This window comes from Macaca fascicularis, chromosome 18 (genome assembly GCF_037993035.2).
Source record: "Macaca fascicularis isolate 582-1 chromosome 18, T2T-MFA8v1.1".
In the NCBI taxonomy this organism is placed as follows: domain Eukaryota; kingdom Metazoa; phylum Chordata; class Mammalia; order Primates; family Cercopithecidae; genus Macaca; species Macaca fascicularis.
In genome coordinates, this window is record NC_088392.1 from 50,024,355 (window position 1) to 50,047,985 (window position 23,631).

Below are 23,631 nucleotides of genomic sequence, written 5' to 3' on the forward strand. Positions count from 1 at the left end.
CTAGAGGTTACAGAAAGTATTCCAGACTGGACTTTCTTGCTTATATATCAAGTATATCGTGTTTTCTCCTGGAGTCATGGTGAAGACTTGTCTTTCACTAGGCAGTGATTCATGATGGACATTGTTTTGCTCCAAAAACAGTGACATTGCAGCTTTCACTCACATGTGTTTCCAGACATCACCGTCCAGTTCTGGTGCAGATATGGCTTATGTTGGCGGCCTTGGTGGTGGTTGGGGTAGCAGCATACTAAAATTCTTTCCACTCAATAAAATTAAGCAGTCCAAATTTCAGATGCAAACTGCTCAGGGACAAGATGCTAAGTGTTTCTAAGTGTTTTGTTGAGAGCCAGTGTTTAAGTAAACATTACAAATTATGGTTGTCTAGTAAATAACGTAGACTGAAGCCCTTGAGAAATTTATTATTCATAATATACATCATTTTGTCAGCTGGATCATGTAGCTTTTTTCTCAAAGAAATTGATGGAGGTTTCGGTTTGATCGCTGGTACGGAACAGTAAGTGCTTTTCAAAGACCCAGGCAAGGGCAGGGCGTAAAAGTCTTCCAAGCTAAATCTCCATCAGAAAAGGCAGTCCAGAGAGGCAACCAGGTAGCCCGTTCTCCCTGCGCATGCTTTGACAGGGTGGTTTGGTGTTTGGTGGGCTCAGCCACAGCATCCTCATAAGAATACATGGTTAGTCCAGGTCTTCTTTTATTGTATTTGCCCTAAGGAGCTGCATAGAAATTATTCCACAGAGCCTATGGATTAGTCACTTGGTAGAATTTTTAGTTGAAAGTGTTTCTTTCCTTTCAAGCTCTGTCATTTTAATATGTGTGTGCACATGCACAAATTTATGCATGTAGTAAAGTGAAATAAAGTTTAATAATACACTAATTTCTAATACTATCAGGATGAATTAATGATTGAATCCATTTTTTTCTGCTACTGTCTTGTACAATGCCCTCTCTGCTCATATTTTTGTTTTAGCATGTATGAATATTGGATTCTACTCATGAAATTGTTCACATATGCAGTGAATATTCCTCGAGCTCCAGCTGCGAACCAGCCCTGTGCTGGGACCTGGAGAACAGGTGAGCAGAGAAGTCAGTCCACAATTCCAATGCAATAATATACATACTGTGGTGCCAATAAAAATAGCGCTTATCAGAAGCATAATGAAAAGACACTTATCTCAGCCTTTCAGGTCAGGGAGATCTTCCTGAAAGAGGTAACCTTTGAGCTGAGTCTTAAAATAGGAAATCTACAGTGAAAAGGAAGACATTCTCCCAACAGAAGGAAGAGTGTATTAAAAGTCCTGGAGAAGAAAGGAGAGGCCATGCAAGAGATTTGCACTTCACTGGGCCTGCCTGGAACTCTGCATTTGCTTGCACATGAGGCAGAAAATGAAATATTAGAGAATGTGAAAGATGCTGGCTTTGGTGCTTGTGGAAGAAGAAAAGAGTTCCATGTGGCAGAGAAACTAAAAAGAACTTTCTTAGTAGCCTTTGTGGGTCTGGGAAATCAGTTTTCGGTTTTCTCATGTGTAAAATGAGATATGTGGACTCTACAATCACCAAGGCCCTTTCCAGCTTCAAGATTCTGTGATTCTGTGAATTTTTGTTACCTTGCAGGAAAACATGAAAGTATTCATGAACATGCACGTCAACATTCTCTTTTCCAGGAGACAACAGTTTCATTATTTGAGATTTATATTTGGAAAATTGCTATTGTGCTAACCATGTTTCACAAGCAATCATATCATTAAATTATTGAATGGTGTCTACTATTGGTATAAGGGAAAAAATAATTACAAATACACTGTATTTTTAAGAATAGTTCGGCCGGGCGCGGTAGCTCAAGCCTGTAATCCCAGCACTTTGGGAGGCCGAGACGGGTGGATCACGAGGTCAGGAAATCGAGACCATCCTGGCTAACACGGTGAAACCCCATCTCTACTAAGAAATACAAAAAACTAGCCGGGCGAGGTGGCGGGCACCTGTAGTCCCAGCTACTCAGGAGGCTGAGGCCGGAGAATGGTGTGAACAGGGAGGCGGAGCTTGCAGTGAGCTGAGATCCGGCCACTGCACTCCAGCCTGGGCTACAGTGCGAGACTCCGTCTCAAAAAAAAAAAAAAAAAAAAAAAAAAAAGAATAGTTCAAGTCTTTAGGAATGTTCTTTAAGAATAGTTGTTCAATTCTTAAAGAAAATATGAGCCCTCTCGACTTATGCTTAAAATTTCTTAGCAAATTGAAGTGTTAATTGAAGCTAGTTTCCTGAAATGAAGGGCAAAATATTTTAGGTAAAATACAGTGGTAAAAATTCAAGTAAATATTAGTCATCATTATTTTTATCAGAGTAGAAACTGGGCCAATAACTTTTAACTTTGAGAGTATTTATGAGAAAAGAAAAAATATAACTTATAAATTTGTTTACTTTGTTTGCTGTGGAATAGAACTTCATGTGTGCTATATTTTCAGCCTCACCCTTATGAGTAATTGCTACCTTTTTATTAACCGAAATTCGAATCAACTTAAACATAATTATATGTAGATATAGACATGTATATCCAGACATATACTTTTTTCCAGAAATATGTGATAACCATAAATCTCTAACATGACTACATATTTAATTAATGAGCTTTCCTTAAATCCTTTAAGAAGAATTGAGTAGTTTAATTATTTGAATACGTAAATGGAAAAAAATTTTAAAAAACACAGGGGCCCTGAGTTTCCTATTGAGAATCACATTGCAATAACTATAAGGAGATGGAAATACATTTTGGTGGCTTAGGGCCATCTAATTAAACTTACCAGCCATACTGAACCCATTAATATCCTGTTTTTCAAGTATCCCATATTGTATCAGATAGTCTGGAAATTTTCAGAAAACCAGTCTCCCTCAATTACAATCAAATTTTATTCACAAATATTTGTGATGTGACAAAAGTTTGCCGACATGGAGTTCAATGTTGAAGTTACAAGAGCAAAGGTAAGCCAATCCTTGTTTCCAAGAAATTTATAGTTCCATGGGGATGGCACCCTGTAAATTAGCAGTGATAAGATTTGAAATACGTGCAAATAGGAAATAGGCTTGAGGTTCTTTGAAAAGTTACATTGGAAAGAATACAACCCTATTTTTGAAGGCCTGGGAAGATCCCCTATGGGAATGATTTCCAAGTTGAGATACATTGAAGAAGGGGAAGTAAGAGAAAGAGAGAGGAGTTTGGACCTGAGAAATATTAGTGTTGACAGGCTGTGTGGAGGAAGGGAAGAGCAAAGAAGCCAGAGCAAAAGCAGCCAGAAGAGTGATGGGAGGTGCATGCAGCTGGAGTTTACAGAAGCCTAGGACATGAGAAATTTCTGGCACAGAATGATTGTCAAATTTGAAGCCTATGGAGATAATAGGGAGAAAATGATCAGAAAGCAAATGATGGATTCAGCAATGACAATGCCATTAGTATCATTGACAGGGGTTATTCCATAAAATGATAGGAATAGAGCCCAAGGACAATAAGTTGAAGAGTAACTTTGAGATGAAGAAAGGTGACAACTCATTTTTATAGTTATAAAGAGAAAAGATGTAGTTGAGTGGAAGGAGGAAACGGTCCTGTTAGTGTTTTTTTGTTTTAAATGATATGAGAGTCTGAGTATCTTTCAATACCAATGGAAAGGAATCTGGAGCAACTGTCAAGTAGAAAGAAATTCAAGAGAAGGCATACTTGACCAAAAGATTGCTAATACTATAGGGGCGAACGCATACAGTTAGGGATGAGCATTAGATGGGAAAGGGGAGCTCTTTCAAACACAAAGAATGATCTACTGAAAAGCTATCTTATGGGGAGGTGTTGCAAGTTGATGGTGTTTTAATCTAACAGCTTCTGTTTTCTCAATGATGTTGCATATGGAGCCAGCACTGGAGTAGAAGGAATTAAATGTTTGAGAAAAGATATTTTAAAACAATACCAGAAATGGTACATTTATCTAGTAGCACAAAGGGCCTAGTTATGACTGGAAACCCTGAATGTTAATATAATATTGACTAATTTTTTTCAATAGTGTTCAGAAATCAGCTATAGGAAAAGAAGGACTCTTGAAAGGATAACAGTGTTGCTATGTTGAACAACAGAAGCCTGATCACATGATAAGAGGCAGGAGTCAGGATTTATATGATAGATAGGAAAAAAAAACCTAGATAGGTGATCATACTAGAGTATCAAGGAGATTGAAGTTTAGATATATTGGCGATAATAACCAAGCAAGAGAGCTAAAGGGCATCAGATTGGAGCGTATTAGAATTTAATATTTTATAAATAGAACAGGTCAGCTTTTTGGTCTCATTTGGTTTGGCTTGATTTTAGTTTTATTGACAAAGCCTAAATTTTGGTCATAGGAGTGGATGGCTAAAATGTAAGCAATTATTTTCTGAGATGAAAATGTTAAGGAACTAAAAAATGAATATGTTGGATGACTGGCCTTGATGTCATTTGGGACAATGGCAGAACTATCTCCTTCTCCAAGTTCTAACAATGAGCTTAGAAAACTGGCAAAACCCCAGAGTGTGAAGGCTTGTAGCTACTCACTGTAGCACACATCACTGGTCTCTCACTGTCAGCCAACATTGTTCCATCGTTTCCTTTCACTGCTTGCTGTGGGACAGGGCATCTGCAACTTGCAGAGGAAAGGTGGCAGAAACAGGCATGCAGATAAGATGCTAGGAAAGTTACAACTCATCTGGACAAATATACTCAGTTTGAAACAAAACTCCAGGAGTGGACAGATGACTGATTAGCCAAAATGAAGTCTTTGAAGTGTCCCAATGGATGAACAGAGAGCCAAGGGCAGAAGGCAGATTGGGACCCGGTTCTCTCTAGAAAGACTGTCTTGAGGTGGATTCTGAGATAATTCTATTCTGATAGGAAAGGACATTTGAAACATTTTAGTTCCCAAAACACTGACCATGGGTAAATTCTGTGTTTCCCTTACTTTCATGTCATGTTTTCCTCTCACCCCTTCTTCTGTCTTTCTCACCCTGCCCTCCCTTTTCTCTCTCTGTCTACCCTCTGTCTCTCACTCTCTCTCTGCCCTTCTCCATACTCTTTTCTTTCTATTTCCTATCTCTTCCCCTATCATAAAAAAATAAGCTTCATTAAAGTTCAGGAACAGCCTACTGTGGCAAAGAAATCTCTGCAGAAACGTTTGTTGCTGGGCTGTGGGCACTGCCTAGAAGTGTCCATGGTGCTCTCTGTCTGATTCAAGATGAACCAGCAGTTCCAGTTCAGCCCAAGGCCAGCTGGCTCTGCTTCCAGAAGTACCCTTTACCCACAGTGTTCCTTTCATTCTGCCTGCCCATGACCTTTCAACAAAATATAATTCTGCAGAGCTGACTCTGGTAATTTTTTGCCTAACCTGTAAGTATCATGTAGACAGAGGAATGTACGCTCCAATGCAGCTGAGGCTGCCTGCCCTCCTCCTGTTTCCGCTGCTTGGCCTTTGCTCCTTGACTGCTTGTATGCCCCATTAGAATGGTACTTATCCATTTCCTTCACAATAAAATAAACTCACTCCGTATATGATTGTCAAATTCTGAAGGCCTTGGCCAGCTAGAGGTTGCCATCAATTGTTGAGCAGCTCATTGTAGGACATCACCGCTTCCTTATTTCAGATGAAGTGGCAACAGGAAGGAATTGGCAGGAGTGCTTTTCTTTCCTCTTTGTGGGAAAGATGAAAAAAAAAAAAGAAAGAAAGAGAGAGTGATACCTTCATGAATCATGCAAGTTGTCTTCTACTATGCCAAGGAAATTATCTTCTCTACACTACCCATCAATAGCATTGACCTTTGTCATAAAAAGCAGTTCACTTATATCTATATCCCATTAAAAAGCATCATCTTACAATCACTTCTTCAGTACTATTAAAGTCGTGTCAAAAAGAATCATTGACTTATTGTCAAACACATCCAACCTTCCACATTAATGTACCTAGAGACACCTCACTAATCAGCAGGCAAACAATGCTAGATATCCAGGAAGCCAGGGGAGCCAGGGGGAAATTTCTCAGATCTCACTCTCTCTGGCTGACCTGTGCATTTGCTTTCTATCCTACACATTGGCAGAGTTGATAATATTTAGTTCAGTCACTTCAGCACTTATAAATTTAGAATAAATACTACTTTTTCACTTTAGCAGTTCAAATTGTGTCGATGACAGAAATTCTGTTGTGTTCTAGAGGGTGCAAATAAGTTTTCATGTCCGCTCTGGTCCTAATATAGCAGTGGGCATTAAATGGGTGCCAAATGACTTGTGTGTTGAATGTATCTTTTGGTGAAATTAACTGGAAGCATAGGACTGTTAGCTTGCCATGTGGCAGAGATTTGTATGTTATATGAATTCCAGGAAATAAAACAATTTTTGGCTTGGTTTGGTCAAGTAAGCTTCCTGCTTTAAAAGGGACATAAAAGTGGGGCTTTAATATACATCAAATTGAAATATTTAGATAGGAATAGGAAGGGATTTCCAGATAGGAAACTATATTAAGGAAAATCTAAATCTAGAAGTGGGAATACACAAGGAGGTGGGAAAAATTATGGAAAGAGAGACTTGTCTAAGGTTGGATGCATGTTGGTGATAAGAAGATATATTTTCAAATGGGGAGAATATTTAAAAATATCTGACTTCCAGACAAATATCTTTTGATTTTCTTCAAAATGCAGAGAGTAATTTTCAGAGGTTTTTGAGCACAGGAGACAAATAATAAAAGGAAAGAGAGTGATTTGGGGTTATTCTTCATGTAAGCTGGATCCATGAGACATAAATGAGACTGCTGCAAAAACTGCCAGAGTAAGGAGATGAGCACATGGGTTTTACTTGGAGAGGGATGGAATTGAGAAGATTTAGAAATAGTTAGCTCATTGAACATGTAGAGTTAAGACACTATGTGCCACTTAAACCCAGAATTCTATTCAAGTTTTCCTTCCTTCCTTCCTTCCTTCCTTCCTTCCTTCCTTCCTTCCTTCCTTCCTTCCTTCCTTCCCTCCTTCCTTCCTCCTTTTCTTCCTTCCTTTCCCTTCCTTTCTTCCCCTCACCCCTCCCATCTCCTTCCCCCTCCCCTCTTTGCTTTCCTTCCTCTCCCTTCCATTCTCTCAAAGGCTATGTTTTGATGTAGCCAATGTATGTTGGCTGAAATTGACTCTCCTATCCAAAATGAAAGGTGCTGCTATGATCAGAAATCAGATGGCAGACTGAAAAAGGCAGACATTCTGAAGTTAGAAAGACCTTGTCAGAAGTCCTGCCTCCCTACAGGATACTCAATAGTTCTGTGATGTGGCATTTCTCATATTTTTGTACTCATTATGTCTAATCACTGTGACCTTACAAAGTGTGTGATGTGTGTGTGTGTAGGCACAATCATCAGCAATCTACCTTCATTTTTCCAAGTCCCTTGGTCACCCAGAACTATTCAACTCCATGACTGTTTCCCTTTTTGAAATGTATTTTTACTTAGTTTCTGCATCACACACTCATGGCTTTTATCTTAACTCAATGACCATACAATGCATGCAATCTCAACCCAATTGTCTGGGTCACCTATCCTGGTTTCAAACATTAAATGGTAGAGGGAATGAAGGCTAGGGCCTGAGTTCTCCTTTGTTGCTTATAATTTCTCCCAAAGTATTAACCAATTCCATTTACATATGGATGATTTTCAAATGTATATCTCTCCCTCTCATCTTTACTTAGAGCTTAAGATCCCCAGGACAACTGTTTTTATCATAGCTTAAGTGGAACTTTTGATATACCCTCCAAAATCTGCTTCTCAACAAGTCCCCTGGGGAAATCAGTAAATGGGTCTACCATTGAGCAACTCTAGCTAAGAAACTGAGAGAAATATTTACTCTTACTTCTTATAGCCAATCCATCAACAACTGAAAATGAAAACCAAAACATTTCCCTAATCATCTTGATCTTACCTATCTCTTTTTTTTTTTAACTTAGACAGCTGCAGTAGCCTTTAACTAGATTTTTTGCTTCTACTTCATAACCCATTTTCTGTGTCATATCCCAAAATGAGCCTAGAAAATGGAAAGTAGATCATTGTTTCAATTCTCCCATGATCTCACTTAACAATGAGAATAAAATGCAATTCTTACCCCAGATTTTATGACAGGATCTTGACTCTGTCTCTTGCTCTCCTTGGATCACTATGCTTAAGTCACAAGGGCCTTCTTTCCATTCCTTTGAAATGTCTATCTCTCCCTGCTCCTAAGGCCTTTTCTAATAACCCCTTCCTTTGCCTGGAATGCTCTCCCTACATACCTTCAATGTCTGGGTTCTCCACTTAACCATAGCCTAATCAGAAAAGCTGACCCATATCTACACAACCTAAAATCAATGCTAGTAAGTAGCTGAAGACTTGCTATTAAAAGTGTGGTCCAAGGACCACAAGGCATCACCTGCAAGCTTATTAGAAATACAATATCTCAAACCTCAGCCCCAAGGACTACTGAATTGAATCTGCATTGTAACGAGATCCCCGAGTGATCTGTGTGCACATTAAAGTTTGAGATTCACTAACCTAGCACACCACTCTTTGTTTTTCTTTTACCACTTACGTTTCCAGAGTTTCTCTTGTCTGTCAGTATTTATTTGTATGAGCTATACTTCTTCACTAAATATATACTCCAGTAGAGCCTGGGTCTTGTCTACTTTGCTTACCTCTAACGTGCTCAAGAACAAGAGTAATCCCTGACACTCTCATGATGTGTTGAATTAATAAAGAAGTATCTACATTTGACTGAAGCTTCCCCAAAGCCATACTCTTTAAGGAGGGGAAGAGTTGAGACCCAAACTCTTCCACTCACTTCACAACTCCTCAGTTTATGAAATAAATTATGCCTCCTTTTGGTAGGCTGAAAGAGTTCCACAATCCAAAAGGTGATTTGCCTTCAAACTGAATTGGGATTGAATGGAATGGCAGGGCTCTTTTAGCTTTTTGTTCAAGAATGGCTGTAATAGGAGGGTTTCTGAGTGCTGTCCTCAGAGTTCTTATGAGTGACGCTGACCTATCAGTGGTGAAAGCTGAAGCTGAAGTTGTGTTTACCCCTTTGGCAAAAAAAGTGAGTTTATATCACTGAGATATTACCATGTAAAGAATGCACTATAGCAGGATAGAAAACAAACTGGCATGGGACGGAGAGTGGAGTGCCGGTTGTGAGGAAATTAGGAAAGAGGAGAAGAAAAGATAAAGGAGAATATCTCATAAGTGGGTGACAGAAAAAGTTAATTCCCTAAAGCTATATGTAATTTCATAAGAGAGAAAGGATGGGAGTGGTGGCTTATGCCTGTAATCCCAGCTCTTTGGGAGGCCAAGGTGGGCAGATCACCTGAGGTCAGGAGTTCAAGACCAGCCTGACCAGCATGGAGAAATCCCATCTCTACAAAAAATTAAAAAGTTAGCCGGGAGTGGTGGTGCATGCCTGTAAGCCCAGCTACTCAGGAGGCTGAGGCAGGATAGTTGCTTGAACCTGGGAGGCGGAGGTTGCTGTGAGCCGAGATCTTGCCATTGTACTCCACTCTGGGCAACAAGAGTGAAACTCCGTCTCAAGAAAAAAAAGAGAGAGAGAGAGAGAGAGGGAAAGAAGGCACAAACCTTTCCTTCCCCAGCATTATTTTGTCTCTCTGTCATCATAGCACATTTTAATTTATCACTCCACACCCAAAAAACAAGATTATTGGAAGAGTGAACCACTGAACATACAACGAGCTTTTGTTTACCCAAGCAATGACTTGAACTCTGCAAACAGTGCTAAAATACACATATTTTCCTTTTCTGCCTTCCTCATGTTCTCTTGTACCAGTACCTCCTCTGGTTTTTCACACAGAACTCTTCATTGCTGGACAGCTTACATCTCTGCAACAGAGAAGAACTAATTAGCAGTACCCATAGTCTTAAATTCAGAATTTTTATAAAATAACTTAGATGCATTGGGGGCCCTTCTCTTCTATAAAAGCATGCAGAAGGCAAATTTGATGTATGAAAAGGAGGGCTGAGGCAGAGATGGCCAACTAGAAGGAGCTACGGTGTGTGGGTCTCACAGAGAGGAATGAAAGAGGCCAGTAAATACAACACCTTCAATTGAAACAGATCAGGAAAACAGCTTTACCCAGGGAAAATGCAGAAAAGCAAAGCAGGGCGATGACCCACTCGGGAGCCACATGAAGCCAAGGTAACCTCTCTTGCCCAGGGAAGTGGAGAATGAATCTGCGATCCCAGGAAGTCATGCTTCTTCCATAGATCTTTGCAACCCTCAGGTCAAGAGATCCTCCTCATGAGCCACTTCACCAGGACCTTCAGTCTGACATACAGAGTTGCATGGAATTTTGGCAGAGCAGCTGCTCAGGCATATGTGGAAACTAAGGAGCTTTGCATACTCTGGTTCTGGGCATCCCAACAAAAGTGACTGCAACTCTGGCAAGGCAGAAGGTTGGACCTCTGTACACACCCCTAGGAAGAGGAATGAGTTCAGGAGGCTAAGCAGCAATGGTCTGCAGGCCCTACTTCAGTGGTACCCCACAGAATAAGACCCACTGGTTTGGAATTCCAGCCAGCCACCAGCAACAGTATTGTGCCTACATGGGACAGAGTTCCTGAGGGGAGGGCTGGATCACCATCTTCACTGTTTGGGCTACTCAGCTATTCCAGCCTGTGGGCTTTGTGGAATTCAAACCAACCTGGCGGTGAAAGGGATGCCCCAGTACAGCACAACTGTTCTACCAAGATGTGTCCAGACTGCTTCTTTAAGCAGTTCCCTGATCTGTTCTCCCTCACTGGACAGGACCTCCCAACCTGGGCCTCCAACCACCCTCACCAGTGTTCTTCAGCCAACAGAGGTTTGAAAACTTCCTGGAACAGAGCCTTTAGAAGGAGGGGTGGCCCACCATCTTTGCTGTTTAGGTGACTTAGCTGTTCCAGCTTCCAGGTTTTGGACAGCCCAAGCTGACCAGGGGCCTGAAGCGGTACCCCAGCACAGTGCAGTTGCTCTACAAAAACATGGCCAAAATGCTGCTTTAAGTGTATCTCTGATCCTGTTCCTCCTGACTGGGTGAGACCTCCCAGCAAGGGTCTCTGTGTTGACACCTACAGCTGCATTCAGGTCAGCAACGGCTTCATACCTAACTGGGACAGAGCTCCCAGAAAAAGAGATTGGTTGCCATTTTTGCTGTCTAGCAGCCTTCACTGGTGATACCTCCAGGTACTATAGAATCTGAAGTGACTGGAGACTGCAGCAGACCACCAGAAACCCGCAGTAGCCCTACAGAAGAGTGGCCAGACTGTTAAATGAAAAAAATTAAAAGGTCAGCAACCTCAGAGATTGAAGGTAGATAAGTCTACAAAAAATAAGAATCAGCATAAGAAAGCTGAAAACTCAAAAAGCTAGAGTGCCCTCTTTCCTCCAAATGATCACATCACCTCTCCAGCAAGGGTTTGGAACTGAGCTGAGGCTGAGATGGCCAAAATAACAGAAGTAGAATTCAGAATATGGATAAAAATGAACTTCACTGAATTTAAGGAGCATGTTGTAACCCAATGCAAGGAAGCTAAAAATTACAGTAAAACCTTTTAGGAGCTGACAAACAAAATAGCCACTATAGAGAAGAATGTTACCAACCAGATAGAGCTGAAAAACACAAAATGAGAATTCATAATGCAATCACAAGTATTAATAGCATAATAGACCAAGTGGAGAAAAAGGTTCTTAGAGCTCGAAGACTGTCTATCTGAAATAAGACAAGAATTGAGAAAAAAAGTGAAAAGAATGTAGAAAACCTCTGAGAAACATGAGAAATATGAGACTATGTAAAGAGACCAAATCTACAGCTGATTTGTATAACTGAAAGTGATGGGGAGAGTGGAAACAATCTAGAAGACATGTTTCAGGATATCATCCATGAGAACTTCCCCAATCTAGGTAGACATGCCAAAATTCAAATTCAGGAAATATGAATTATCTGATTGATAAAATTCAATACCCCTTCATATTAAAAAAAAATCTCAATAACCACGGCATTGAAGGAACAGACTTCAAAATAATAACAGTCGGCCGGGCGCGGTGGCTCAAGCCTGTAATCCCAGCACTTTGGGAGGCCGAGACGGGCGGATCACGAGGTCAGGAGATCGAAACCATCCTGGCTAACACGGTGAAACCCCGTCTCTATTAAGAAATACAAAAAACTAGCCGGGCGAGGTGGCGGGCGCCTGTAGTCCCAGCTACTCGGGAGGCTGAGGCCGGAGAATGGCGTGAACCCGGGAGGCGGAGCTTGCAGTGAGCTGAGATCCGGCCACTGCACTCCAGCCTGGGTGACAGAGCGAGACTCCGTCTCAAAAAAAAAAATAAAATAAAAAAAAAATAATAACAGTCGTATATAACAAATCCACAGCCAACATCATACTGAATGGGCAAAAGCTAGAAGCATTCCCTTTGAAAACTGGCACAACACAAGGATGCCTTCTCTCACTACTCCTATAAAACATAGTATTAGAAGTTCTGGCTAGAACAATTAGTCAAGAGAAATAAATAAAGCACATTCAAATAGGAAGAGAGGAATTCAAACTATCCCTCTTTGAAGATGACATGATCATCTGTCTGAGAAACTCCATCACCTCAGCCCAAAAGCGTCTTAGGTTGACAAGCAACTTCAACAAAATCTCGGAATACAAAATCAATGTGCAAAAATTGCTAGCATTTATATACACTAACAAGAGTCAAGCTGAGAGCCAAATCACAAATGGACTCCCATTCACAATTGCCACAAAAAAATAATAAAATACCTAGGGATACAGCTAACTAGGGAGGTAAAATACCTCTACAAGGAGAACTACAAACCACTGCTCAAAGAAAGCAAAGATGGCACAAGCACATGGAAAAATAATCCATAATCTTGAATAGGAATAATCAATACTATTAAAATGACCATATTGCCCAGAGTGATTTATAGATTCATTGCTATTCCCATTTAACTACCATTGACATTATTCACAGAACAAGAAAAAAACTATTTTAAAATTCATATGGAACCAAATACCAGCCCAAATAACCAAGACAATCCTAATCAAAAGAACAAAGCTGGAGGCATCATGCTACCTGACTTCAAACTATACTACTGGGCTACAGTAATCAAAACAGCATGGCACTGATACAAGAACAGACCCACAGACCAATAGAACAGAATAGAGAACCCAGAAATAAGACCACAAGCCTATAACTATCTAATCTTCAACAAACCTGACAAAAACAAGCAATGGGGAAAGGATTCCCTGTTCAAGAAATTGTGCTGGAATAACTGGTTAGCCATATGCAGAAGATTGAAACTGGATCCCTTTCTTACAACATATACAAAAATTAACTCAAGATGGATTCAAAACTTGAATGTAAAACCCAACACTATAAAGAACCTGGAAGATAATCTAGGCATTACCATTCAGGACACAGGAATGGGCAAAGATTTCTTGGCAAAGATGCCAAAAGCAACTGCAACAAAAGCAAAAACTGACAAATGGGATCTAATTAAACTAAAGAAATTCTGCACAGCCAAAGAAGATATCAACAGAGTAAATAGACAACCTACAAAATAGAAAATTTTTGCACACTATGCATCTGACGAAGGTCTAATGTGCAGCATGTGCATGTGTAAGGAACTTAAACAAATTTCCAAGAACAAAACAAGCAATCCCATTAAATGTGGCCAAAGGACATGAACAGATACTTCTCAAAAAAAGACATACATGCGGCCAACAATCGTATAAAAAAAAAGCTCAACATCACTGATCATTAGAGAAATGCAAATCAAAACCACAATAAGATACCATCTCATATCAGTCAGAATGGCTATTACTAAAAAGTCAAAAAATAACAGATGCTAGCCAAGTTGTGGAGAAAAAGGGATGCGTATACACTGTTGGTGAGAGTGTAAACTATTTCAACCATTATGGAGGACAATGGGTAGCAATTCCTCAAAGACCTAAAGACAGAAATATCATTTGACCCAGCAATTCCCATTACTGGGCACATACCCAAAGGAATATAAATTGTTCTATTATAAAGACACATGCACACATATGTTCATTGCAACACTATTCACAATAGCAAAGACATGGAATCAACCTAAATGCACATCATTAATAGACTGGATAAAGGAAATGTTGTGCATATACGCCACTGTATATATGCAGCCATAAAAAAGGACAAGATCTTGTCTTTTGCAGGGACATGGATGGAACTGGAGTCCATTACTCTTAGCAAACTAACGCAGGAACAGAAAACCAAATGCTGCATGTTCTCACTTATAATTGGGAGCTAAATGATGAGAACACATGGATGCATAGAGGTTAACAACACACACTGGGACCCTACTTGAGTGGGGAGGAGGAGAGGAAGGAAAGGATCTGGAAAAACAACTAATGGGTACTAGGCATAATACCTGGGTAATAAAATAATCTGAACAACAAACTCTCATGGCACAGGTTTACCTATGTAACAAACCTGCACATGTACCCTTGAACTTAAAATAAAAGTATTAAAAATAACAACACCAAAAAAAGTATAAATAAATGCAGAACTGCAAATGTAAAAGATTAGCTCTGGAGTGAAAATGATCAAAGAGAATGCCATAATCTGAGAGAAAAGAAAGGAAGAAAAACCATGACAACCAAAGAAGAAAGCGATGCTTGTCTTTTGAGCCCATGGTTCTGACTGGTCTACAGAAATTCTGCCATTCTATCCTAGCCATTGGGCTCTATCCTCAGGTAAAATCACTGGGAGATTAATCAAAGATATCCAGAGTGAAGACTCATATTCTTTTGCTTGAAAAGAGAATTTGAATATCTCTATATCTGCATAATTTGTTTAATGTCTTTATATTAGTGAAATATAATGTCTTTTCTAATGATTATAAGACAATTATAAGGAAATTAAGAAAGTAAAATAAAATATAATATGGATTTTAAAACGACAGCCTATTTCTTCAAAGAGATAGGCCACATGATCTTTCCTGTGCACCCCCCACAACAGGTTTAATTAACTTCACACCTGCACTGATGTCTTTCCAGATGTTTTAACTCCTATGTTCATATTGAATAATCGTATCAATTACTTTTGGACTAGTCTGTGATATCTATTTGAAAAATGAATGCAGCCATCTGCACAAGTTGTATTTACACATACGCGCAGGCATACACATACAGGCATCATGTACACATGCTATAGGAAACACAGGAGAGCAATATTAAATTCAACTGAATGCTTTTGAAAACTATTTGTTATGATCCTGAAACACATTTCACTTTGTCGAGACACTGGAAAGGCAAAGATAGTGGTGGAAACAAATAATAATAATAATGATAATAATAATAAACAACAAATAGCAAATCTGGTGTTTTCCAACTCAAGAAGCCAGAGTTGATTTTAGAAGTGGCAGAATATATAAGCTGCTCCCAATTTTATTCAAGCAAAATCTCCCATCCTTGCCTTTGTATATGACTGGCCTCACACTTTGCAGTTACACACCAAAGCCTTGGGGAACTAGGGTTTTAGATCGGTGTCAGAGCATTTATATTAAAAAAAAAATACCTTGAAAATGCCAGCTCTACCCCAGCTAGGATTGCTTCTCCTGTGTCCTGCAGTTAGAGTTGTCAACATCAGTAATATACATGACGTTTGAACTTCTTCCAAGTGACTTGCCCACAAGCTCAGTCTCCTGAAAAATTTCAGTGTCTGCCCACCTGCTGTTCAAGTGTAGAGAAGAGATGAAAGATATTTTCTCCCGAAATTAAAAAGAACATAAAAACAAACAATTCCGATTGAATACCTCGATTTTTGTCAAGTCCTCCTCTGTCCTTTCTTGTCGATTTATCTTCTGTAAGTAGTTAATTTCTTGCAACACTCTCTTTAACACAAGTAGATGCATAGGAAGACTGCTAGGATACAATTATGATGATATGATACCTAAAATATATTTTTGCACCCAAGGCTTTTTTTGATGGTGATAAAAATAATTGTAACTATGTTCATAGAAAGAATCAAGGAAGCCAATCTCACTCAAAGGAACTGATGCACAAATGCTAGTGTTTTGCTCATTAAAAAAACAAGAAATTTTCCTGTGCATTCCCTATGAACAATTTTATAAAAGCCTTTGAACTACCCTAAATTTACTGATTTATCCATCCATTCATTCATTTATTTATTTGATTTTTGTTTATTTATATATGTTTTTTTCTGTACTACTACTTTGGGGAATGATATGGTTTGGCTGTATCCCCACCCAAATCTCATCTTGAATTGTATTTCCTATAATCTCCATGTGTTGTGGGAGGGACCCGGTGGGAAGAGACTGAATCATGGTGTGGTTTCCCCCTTGCTGCTCTCGTGATAGTCAGTGACGTCTCAGGAGAGTTGATGATTTTATAAGCATCTGGCATTTTCCCATTTGCACTTCTCTCTCCCGCGGCATGTGAAGAAGGATGTGTTTGCTTCCCCTCCTTCTGAGTGTAAGTGTCCTGAGGCCTCCTGAGCCCTGCAGAACTGAGTCAATTAAACCTCTTTTTTTTTTTTTTAAAATAAATTACCCAGTCTCGGGTATTCATAGCAGCATGAGAATGGACTAATACAGGGGATATCATATGATCATGATAAAAGGAATTCAAAAAATGCATCTGCCTACCCCACTTTCTGCTCTCAAATAACATATTTCATTTTTTTGCAGGGAAGATTAGATATATACACAGAACAAGTAAAATAGCAATGCACTGGTTAAAAATGCAATAATGTAGGCATAAGAGGTGGAGTATTATGTGTAAAAATGATGGCTGAGGAATGACTGAGGAATGATCCAGAGATATTGTATAGGCAGAGTAATCAGGTGGTTGGGAAGCTTTCACTGGGCATTTTATAAATAGCTAGGTGTTACAAAGTTAGAGAGAAGTTGGAAAGACATTTTCCGTGTGGAAGGACAACATGAGCAAGTGGAGGGAGGTAGCAATGTCACACATGGGAGGTGGGAAAAATTAATGTCATGATGAAATTCCTATATTAGCTTAATTAATTCATTTGCTTTTTTTTTTTTTTTTTTTTTTTGAGACTGAGTCTGGCTCTGTCGCCCAGGCTGGAGTGCAGTGGCCGGATCTCAGCTCACTGCAAGCTCCGCCTCCCGGGTTTACGCCATTCTCCTGCCTCAGCCTCCCGAGTAGCTGGGACCACAGGCGCCCGCCACTTCGCCCGGCTAGTTTTTTGTATTTTTTAGTAGAGATGGGGTTTCACCGTGTTAGCCAGGATGGTCTTGATCTCCTGACCTCGTGATCCGCCCGTCTCGGCCTCCCAAAGTGCTGGGATTACAGGCTTGAGCCACCGCGCCCGGCCAATTCATTTGCTATTAATACACAGGTCTTCCTCTCTCTCCCCAAATGTTTCTAGGACATTTTATTTAGACTGAAAATGTTGGTTTGTTACAATAAAGACATTTTTATAGTTCAAGAAGTGAGGAATGCGAGAGAGAGGAGGAGACCTAAACTACTCCCCTGTGAGGAACAATTAGGGCTGGGATTCTTTTAGATGGAGAAATTCTGGTCACACAGCACCTCTAGGAATCACAATGACAATAATTTGTGGCGGATCTTCTTTTTAGTTTTCTCTTTGTTTATTCCCTCAATCTTTGCTTCTCTGTACGTCTGGTCTTCTCCATTTATTCTTTGTTTCTTTACCTTGTCCTCTTATTTTTCATTCTCTATTTTGCTGTGTCTCCTTACTTATGTTTTCTATAAAATCTTCTTTGTCTCTGTCTGTCTCTTGATATTGGTTCATTCACAACCGCTTACTCCCTGCTGTAACTCATCAACCAGATAGAGTGTAAGCTCCTTCTCACCACTAATTTCTCTCCCTATATTTCTACATTCTAATTCCTGAGAGCAAGAATCCAATTGTCCCAGCTCACTCACCTAAAGCTTATATTTCATATTAGGCTATTCATGTGTTGCTGCCCAGTCTAAGGACTGGCTGCTTTTGAGTCTGGAGCAATTCCCATCCAATAAGGCATATCTAGGAAGTAGTGCTTGCTTACTTTATGTAGGAAGTACATGCTTGACATCATTAAGTGTTTGCTTGCTTGGAACCTAGAGTTGGGGCTCCTCCCTCAAAAGCAGCTGTGAGCAAAACAGCTTTCTTACAGGATACTGTGGAAATGAAGTAAGTCACAATGACTGACATATCAAATAGAAAATTTAAAGAAAATGTTGAATTTATACTCTGTTTCAACAGAGATGGATTATTGGTATAGTAAGGAATTTATTGGAATATATGCTATGCCACGGATAGCATCAATAAAAGTACCTACACTCTATGTTATTAATCCTTTATTTTATTTAATATCTAAAACAATTTTGCAAAGTAGTTAATGTTCCCATTTTAGAGATGGGGAAACTGAACCTCAAATGCCTTAAGCACTTTTCACAAATGAAGTAACTAGTAATTGATGAAACTTGGATTTTATTAGACTTGAAAGAATTGGTCCGTCTTCTGCTAGCATTCCCCACCTTCCTATTAAAAAACTTTAGAGAAAATTTAATTCAGTAAGTTGGTGACGTTATACTGATATAATCAAACATTTGATTAACCAAATAATTGATTTTTCTCTCTCACTTACTTTAACCTTGGACAACATTGGGTAATACTAGTTTATATTTGTCAAATGTGAAACTAAAAACAAACACTTGTTGCTACTAACTTTAATTTTAAAGTGTCCTTTTAAAGTTTCTATTGATTTTATTTTCTCCATGTATGTCACTAATGATACTGCTTAATTCATATATTTATTTACGGTGAAATTTTTAAAAATGACTTTTTACACGTAAGGGCACCATTATCCTAAGCAAAACATTTAGTAGTTAGTAGTAATAACTTTTCTGTTTAAGGGACATGACGTATTTATAAAACTGGATCTGGTATTACACCATCCATTCATTGTACAAATAAACTAAAACTTATTTGTTAATGATTTCAGTTTGAAACAGAAATGCATTGAGTACTTACTTGGGTACAGCTCCTTCCTAGGCACTGTAGAATGTCAAAAGTGGTATTCATAACGTCTGGCCTCAAAGTATTTTAAGCTGATTTCATGTGTGAATATACTCAAAATTGACAGGGAATACAAATAAGGCATAATGTAAGCAACAAAATAAACAGCACAGAAAAGGTGCACAGTCAGAGTTCAGAAAAATGTGTCAGTGTGGTCTGCAAAAAAAGCAAGGAGAATGTGATGGAGTTGGTGATGGGAAGCTCAAGATACAGAATTAAAGGAAGATAAATACATAATAATACATCAAAACTCATTTAATGTATACGCTGCTAAATCCTAAGCATATTTTATAGTGAAAGGTGCTGAGTCAAATTAGTTAGGATATAGACTTTATTCTATTTTTAGTCCCCAAAATATATATTATGAAATCGCTTTATTTTTAAAAATCACATTCCAATTAATTATTATATTCCTGTCTTCCTCCTCATTTCTACAACAAAGAAAAATTATTTGGTCATTAATAGCTTCTCTATAACAGGTGTCTAATTACCTTAAGAACACGAAGATTTGCTGGAGTAATGAATATATCACTCATATCTAGATTTGATTTTGAAGAGTACTTTAGCCTCTGTGATAAGTGAAATAACTCTCTGGCTTCCATCATTAAGTGCTTGCTTGCATGGTACCCAGAGAATGTGTGTACCAAGCTTTGTTCTTTTCTTATTTTAATTGTACATGATGATGAATGATTAGGGATCAAAGTCTATACTAGTCTTACCTCATCAATTCTGTAAAACTGCTTAGGACAACAACCTGTCAGTTCCATTCTGGCCAGCAAAGCAAAGTAGAAAGAAGAGAACAAACAGGCCATTGACAATAGAAAAGATGCTTTTTCCAAGGGTGGGAGGAAATCTGTTTAAAAAGGACTTTTTTCTTCTTTTAATATATTCTAAGTATTTCATGGACCTTTAATTTTGTTATGTAGCTTTTGGCTTTCTGGACTCTGAAAATGTAAGCTCTTTTCATTTTCTGAAACCTATTACAGATTTTACTTTTTGTTAACTTCTTTTAGCATTGGAAGAAGTTAAATTCAAAGGATTTATTTGAGGTAAAAAAGCTGGAGATTTTAGAACTTTTAGTGTTTGTGTATGTCATTACAGTTAACTGAATGTAAAGATGTTGGTATAAACCCCAGAAGGCATTTAAATGTTTATATTGCTTGGGATTTGGTGGGGGGGGGGGCTTCCTTTATCTAAGGATTTTTGTCTTTCAGCAAATTTGGTATACTTTCTTACAGTTTCTTTCTCATTCTATTGTGAGAATAGAATGTTCTGAATTCTCCATAGAACTCTGATTACACTTATATTAGACTTTTCTCATTCTATCCTCCATGACTCTTGACTCTCTTATCTTTATTATCTCTCATTTTCTGAGCTGTTTTACAGAAACAGAAAACAAATTAGTTTGTTTCTTTAGATTAATTTTCCATGTTTCCAATTTTCCCTTTAGTAGTGTCTAATCTTCTTCTTAATGCATCTATTGAAATTTGTTTTGAAATATTTCATTTATTTCTCTAAGTTTCATTTACTTTAAATCTAGCTAACAATATATATATAATCATATATAAACTTTAGATTCTTATTCTTATTTTCAAACATCTTTTTATTTAAATATATTAAACACAATTATTTTCTATTTTTGTCTGATAATTATAATAACTGAAATATTTGATTCCATTGGTCATTTATTTTTAACCTATAGTGCTTTGATGTATATGTATACGTGTAAATATATATATGTATTTTTTGTACTATAAACTGCTTATTTTCCTTGAAACATTATAAGTGGAAAATCGTGGGCATTTAATAACATAGCATTATGTTATTGATGAATTATATCAATAGAGGTAGCATTATGTCATATATGTCTTTACAATTCTTATAGTCATTAGAGAGGGGGTGTGTTGTGCAGGTAGTATTAGCTAAAAAAGATTTAAAATTAAATACTCTACCTGAGGTTTTACAGACCACAGAAGAAAAATAAAATAAAACCAAAAAAGTAACATCTATAATAGCTGGATTTTGATTATTCTCCAAAAAATAAAACACACACACATGTATTTGCGTGTATATATAATATATGACATATATAATAAATGACACATCTATACATATGTCATATATGTCATATGACACATATCCTATATATCACACGTACATCGCATGTTACATATATGTCACATATGATGCACATATGACACAAACATGCCACACAACAATGAAGCATATGACATTTGTCACATGTCATAAACGACACATCCATGCCGTATGTATGTAAAATATGTGCCATATAATGTCATATACAAAACACATGACAGGCATACACACGATAGACATACATGTCATACACACATGTCACACATGACACATATGACACATATATAACGATTGTCACCTGAAACGTGATGCATTCATGTCACATGCAAAAAACATGACACATACATGATATATACGTGCCACAAAAAAACACATGTGTCAATACATGCCACATGTGCCATACATGTGACAAATAAGGCACATACATGTCATGTATAACATACATGACGTTTATAGGGTGCCCGTGACTCATATCACATACATGTCAAGTATGAAAACATGTATGTGAGGCATGACATGCATGTCACAGGACACACGACACATATATGACACACACCCGTGACGCATGGCACACATGACGCAAGTGGCACACGAATGACATACATGTCACGTATATGTCACACGACTCATGAATGTTGTATGATACATACAGGACACATACACATCACTTGCTTGTCATACATGACACATGTGACACATGTGGAACACACGTGACATTGTATATGGCACATGCATGTCACGTGTTACACTTACATGGCACATATATAGCACATACACTTCACATATGTCATAAATGACATTAATAGGGGACCCTCGGAACATATCACATATGTCACAAATGATACACATGACACGTGTGTCATATTAGACACATGACTATTACATAACACAAACGAAACGTACATGTCAGTCATGTGACATGACGTCACATATCACATATAACATGTCACATGTGACAACACATCGTATATGACACATGTTGCATACGACAAACGTGACTCATGCATGTCACATATATGATGCGTGTTAGGTGAGGCATATATGGTACTTATATGACACGTTTCACATGTCACATGTTATATAACATATGCATGTCACACAGTCGTCTGATGACATAAAATGCGCGTGCATGTCATGCAAAACACATTACTCAGTTATGACAAATACACGTCACATAAGACACATGACAAACACATGCCTTAAAATTCTCACACACGAGACATACAGGCCACGCACGACATGCATGACACATGTCATGTGTGACACATAAGTGTCACATACATGTCATACATGGCACATATATGTCACATGTATGACACAAAATGTCACATGACACATATGGCCAAACAGAACAAATATATGCCTATATTACACATGAATCATGTCACAGATGTGTAACACACGCAACACATACACGTCACCTGCATGACACGTGAAACATTCATATCTGTGTCACAGAGGACACAAGAAACACGTATCACAAAAGACACATGTGACACACTTGTCACATACATGTCACACATGACCAATTCATGTCACATATAACACATGTCATATATGAATGCTTGACATGTAAGACATGATGCATGTTACCTATAACACATGGAACAAACGCCCATATTCCTGTTACATATGACATGACACACCACATACAACATAAATGAAACACGTCATATATAACATATTGGTTTGACGTACATGTCACATAACACGTTGCATATGCATGTCACACATGACGTGTGACACATGGATGACACATGATACATAGATGTCACATATGACATATGAAAAGTCACACATGCCCGTCACATGCATGACAAATATTGCACATGATCACGTAGGACACAAGTGACACACACATGTCCCTTGCACGTTTCGTATTACACATGCATGACACATGCATGTCACGTCACACATGACATGCATGCCCATGAAACACGTCACACATGACAAACACCACAGATGTATGGTACATATATGTGATATATAACACCTATGACATACATAACACCTCCATGTAACACGTCACATATGACAACTGTGGCTTACAGAACACCTACATGTAACACGTCATATATGACACACGTATGGCACATGTATGGCGGATACATGTACGACATGCATATTTTATACTTGTCACAGATGGCACATGGATGCCGTGTACATGTTACATGTGACACATACATTACAAGACACATGACATCACATGTGACACAATTCATATGACGTACATGTTACATAAGACTCATGTAACATGTACATGCTTCGTGTGTGTCACATGTGACACAGATGACAAGGATATATGAAACATGTGTAACACACATGCCTCATTTGACACGTTACATGACACATGTGACACTTCACATACACGTCACACATGGCACATACATTTTTACATAAACAGACACCTTATGACA

At 38.4% G+C, this 23,631-nt stretch overlaps 1 long non-coding RNA gene across 1 annotated transcript; it reads right to left on the minus strand.

The window, feature by feature from the left end:
• Positions 1–9,767: 9,767 nt before the first annotated feature.
• On the minus strand, positions 9,768–15,978 carry LOC123570041 (uncharacterized). Its single transcript, XR_006694000.2, has 3 exons — positions 15,861–15,978; positions 15,623–15,777; positions 9,768–9,906 (listed from the first exon to the last, which is right to left on the minus strand). It is a non-coding gene; the product is annotated as an uncharacterized lncRNA (long non-coding RNA).
• Positions 15,979–23,631: the final 7,653 nt, after the last annotated feature.